At 42.4% G+C, this 4,858-nt stretch overlaps 1 pseudogene; it reads left to right on the forward strand.

Moving 5' to 3' along the window:
* Nucleotides 1-1,059: 1,059 nt before the first annotated feature.
* Nucleotides 1,060-1,873, forward strand: LOC123583321 (annotated as a pseudogene).
* Nucleotides 1,874-4,858: the final 2,985 nt, after the last annotated feature.

Consider the following 4,858-nt stretch of genomic DNA (forward strand, 5'->3'; position numbering starts at 1 on the left):
AAGAACTGCATAACCCTTTGAAGTAAAACTCATTGGGTGAATTGCCTCATCGTCTTTTACTAAAACAAAATATGTAATAATTATATGGAAATATGTCTCTTGATAAACTAATATAACCACGTGCCTCATCCTGCAGAGTGTTTTAATCAGATTTTAGCCACACAATAACCCACTGAAATAAGTAATGCAGGAAGATGTTTCTTTCATCTAACGGATGAGAAAAAAAAAGAGTCTGAGAACCAGAAAGGTAAGATGAATTACTCATGATCATGTGGAGAACTTAGTAATCAAAACAAGATTATTACTCAGCAATCCCGAAGCTTAGTTCTATATGCTTGCTACCAACCCAGTGTTGCTCATTCTCTCAGTCTTCTGGCAATACACATTGCTGTCCCCTACAGTTGTCACACAGTATTCAATGTAGTAAATTTGAATATGAATAAACTTTAAATCTTCCCTATTTTGTGGGCATTTCTGATTATTTGGGCTTTTACATTCTTTAGAACAGTCCCCAAGTTTTAGTTAGGGACTTCATCCCCATTCTCAGTCCCAGTGGTTCGGTGATTTTCCCATTCCCAACCCAGAGGTACTCTGGCCAATGAGAGCCTAATATTCTCTAGGCTGTAGATTTGGATAAAGGGTTGACACATGCCCATAACAGCTTCTAAGATACAATGAAATCTTTGCTAAAGCTTTGGGATAAGGGCAGACACTCTTTCTCAATGGACTTGAACCCAAGACAATATAAAGCTGGAATTTCTGCCCTCATTTGCTTCCATTTGGAACCTGAGGCTGAAGCTAATCAGTGGAAGCCAGAGCTGAGAGATGAAGAAAAATCATATCCTAATGAAACCTTTTGAACCCTGAACCTAACAGTGTCTAAAGCCCACACTACCCCTCGATTTTTAGTTACATAATCCAATAAATTCCTTCTCCTGAGTAAGTCAGTTTGAGTAGGATGTTCTGCCTTTATCATTTAGAAAGATCTTAACTAAAATACCCTTTAATAATGGGGAGACCTGGGTCCTGGCAGCGGGCGGCCCATGAACCCAGGCAGGGATGCATTGCCACAGAGTGGGAGCTGGTCCCATCGCCAAGAAGAAACTTGCAGAGGCCAAATATATGAAGTGAGGAACTGCCTTGGCTGAGGACCAGCTGGCCCAGATGTCAAACCAGTTGGACATGTTCAAGACTAACCTGGAGGAATTTGCCAGCAGCACAAGCAGGAAATTCAGAAGAATCCCGAATTCTGGGTGCAGTTCCAGGACACATGTGCTACCGTTGGGGTGATCCTCTGCCCTCTGGAAGAGGATTTTGGCCCAAGATGGTAGGTGTGGGAGATTTCTATTATGAGCTGGGAGTCTAGATTATTGAAGTGTGCCTGACCCTGAAGCACAGGGATGGAGGTGTGATAACTCTGGAGAAACTACAACAACAGGTGTTTCAAAAGGAAGGGGCAGATTCACACAGGATATCAGCCAAGACAACCTGATCAGGGCCATCAAGAAACTAAAGGCACCTGCCATTGGCTTCCGGCATCATCTCTGTGGGTGGCACCTACCTCATTCAGTCTGTTCCAGCTGAGCTCAATATGGATCACACTGTGGTGCTGCAGCTGGCAGAGAAAAATGGCCACGTGACTGTCAGTGATATCAAAGCCAGTCTTAAGTGGGAGGCCAAGTGAGCCCGGCAAGTGCTAGAACACCTGCTGAAGGAACAGCGGGGCTGGCTGGGACCTGCAGGCCCCTGAGGAGACTCACCACTGGCTGCCAGCTCTCTTCACTGACCTCTGCTCCTAGGAGAGGCCATGCCCTGATTCTGGGAGTGCAGAAGGGGGCACAGCAGCAGTCAGGGAGGAGCTGTTGGTGAATAAAACCTGAGCAATTATTTTTAAGGAAATAAATAAATAAATAAATAAACTATCCTACAATAATAAATTTTTATTCAGTTGTATTTCCATACTCTTTCTTGATAGGAAGAGAAAAAAAGTGGAGTTCCAGCTAGTCCCTACAGAATTGCATTGCATGTAACAATAGATCTGGCTACAACCCCCACCCCCCAACAACAAAACCCACACAAACCCACCAACCAACCAGGAAGCCACTTATACTAAGATTTAGTTGCATGTCCCTTGTCTGAAGAGCTTTATCTGGTGCCATTCTTCTTCAGGTTAATGATGAAAGGGTGCCTTCTCTCACCCCTTGGACAGACTCAATCCCTATTCCTGATGTCTTACACTGCCAGCTGGTAAGCCTTCCAGAATTTCTCCCAATGAAATTTGATGCTCCAGATGGCCTTAGCACAGCTGATGATCCCTCTAGCTATCTAGGTCTACACCTTCCTCCTTTCTGTCAAATGTCATTGCAAATATGTTCCAGGAAAAACTTGCTACAAGTCTTTCCAATCTTAGAATAGAATCTCCAGGTACCATCTATTTGCAAATAATATACCTGTCCAAAGTGAAGCCTAACTAATGACTCATTTTTCTGATTGCCAGCCTCACACAAATAAGAATAAGGAGAAATACTATAGGAATTCTTTTAAGGTCAGAAGAATCTAGAATACAGAACCATTTAGTTGGCAATAATGGTTTCAGCACAAGATGTTTTTAGATTTTCTTTTAAAAATTAAAAGTCTTTGGTATCCCCAGAATAAGATGAATTTAGCCTGCCTTGGTTAGTGACTCTAGAAACTACTTGTATTTTTAATATTTATTTTTGAGAGGGAGGGAGAGAGAGAGAGAGAGAGAGAGAGAGAGAGAGAGATGATGATGATGAGTGGGGGGAAGGGCAGAGAGACAGAGACAGAGAATCCCATGTAGGTTCTGCACTGACAGTGTAAGCCCAATGTCAGTCTCCATCTCATGAACTGTGAGATCATGACCTGAGCTGACATCAAGAATCAGACGCTTAACCCATCGAGCCACCCAGGTGTCCCTAGAAACTACTTTTTATTTGCCAAGATGGTGAATGTTTCAACCTTCAAGGAAGCTAACATTGCCTAATTGGATGTCATACTGCCAATAGATGATAGGAACACAATGAATGGTAATGATTTGGTAAAACTTTTTTTTTTTATCCAGTATTTATAGGACTTCAAATAACAAATTGTGAGATTGGGCTGGTTCTTCTCGAGAGAAGAACCATATGTCTTAAAGGGAATTAGGGACGAATGAACAGTTATAAGCCAATCCCTTTCATATGTGCACAATTCATGAGACTAATACTTAAACCATGTATGACCAAAGATGTGGAGCCATGTCATTTTCTAAGCTCAACAAAAGTAAAAGGGAGGATTGCCCATGTTATTTATTTTTTTCCACAATGATTCCTAGAATATACATGAAAATGGGAATACTAAAGGGTAGAAGTCACTATGGTATATAGCAGAAAAGACTCCGGGCTCCAAAGTGGGGAGCTAAACTTTGGCCCTGTGCAGCCCTCGGCAAGCCGGTTGTCTTTGAGTCTCTCCTCATTTGTAAAATGAAGTTTGCATAACTGCCAAGAAAGCATCTAGCTATAAATTTGGATTACTAAAACAGAGCACTTGTTGATTGTAATTCTCTTCAGTTTCAGTTCTGATCTAAATACACAATGTGTATCTCAAAGAATTCTGAAGTTGATCAGGTAGCTAAAATGAGTTGAGCTGGAAGAAGAGGAGGGCCTTAATAGTCTGTACTCATTCACTCACAAATACTTTTGAGCACTTAATAAGCGTTGGGCCCTATAAGACATGCTAAAGGAACAGCAATGAAGAAATCACAGTCCCAGTCATCATAGAGCTTATTTTCTGGAGCTAAAGATGCATCACAATCAAATGAATATGTAAAATGGAGTGTGCCAGAAGGTGATAGGTGCTATGTTGGAACGTAGAGCAGAGAGGGAGTGCTTGAGATTGCCTTTTTTATATAATGTAGCCATCTGAAGACAGACCTAAAGGAGGTGAGAAAGTCAGGCTGTTTCCTACCTAGGAATAGCAAGTGCAAAGGCCCTGAGGTAGGAGGTTTGAAATGTTTTAGGAGCAGCAAGGAATCCTGTGTTGCTGGGGCACAATGAGCAAAGTGAAGAGTGGTAGAAAATGGGATCCAAGAGAAGGAAAAGTACCAAAAGAAGCTGGAATGTTGTGTTTACTTGAATATGAATTGCCCCCATCCCCATATTTGTGGCTCCTTTGCTACTAAAACTGGGTAGGGGGAAATGTACTGGTTCAGTCTAATTGTATCATCTACTCGGATTTGGGTGAGATCAGAACCTGAGATTCGTCATCACTACTGGCCAGAAACAGAAGTGGTTTCTTGCAGAGGAAAGCAAAATTTCCTTTGTTTTCAGCGAAGTTTGACTTACTTTATTTCAGGGACACCTGTCCTTCCTTTCTTTTAGTGGGAAGCCCTGTTGTGCTCCTGCTAACACGTGTGGTGGTGTGGTGGGACAGGCACTCAGCGTCCATTCCAACCTCCTTCATGTGTGTCTTTTGGACCACAGAGACTGGAAATCTAAAAACTACCTGTGCCAGACTCCTATGGATCTAGAATTTGGGATATGAAATCATTTCCACTGATTAGATGCACTCACACCTGTTGGGGAAGGTCAAAGTGAGGCTTTCTGCTTCTTTCCCCGTCTCTACAGCCCAACGTGCTTTCTCTGCAGCACATTCCGGTGCCTGGTCACCAGTCTGGGTGACTGTCAGAAGACAGTCACAAAGGTGGCCGCAGCAATGACTTTCAGGGCTACATTAGGACTTTCATTGGCCCTAGGTGCTCTTGCCTCAATGCGATCCTTCCTCCATTAAGAAAATAACAAAAATTGTATTCCAGGACTGTATTGGGATAAATGTGAATAGATTATTATTATATATTACA

The sequence above is a fragment of the Leopardus geoffroyi genome, chromosome B1 (assembly GCF_018350155.1).
Source record: "Leopardus geoffroyi isolate Oge1 chromosome B1, O.geoffroyi_Oge1_pat1.0, whole genome shotgun sequence".
In the NCBI taxonomy this organism is placed as follows: domain Eukaryota; kingdom Metazoa; phylum Chordata; class Mammalia; order Carnivora; family Felidae; genus Leopardus; species Leopardus geoffroyi.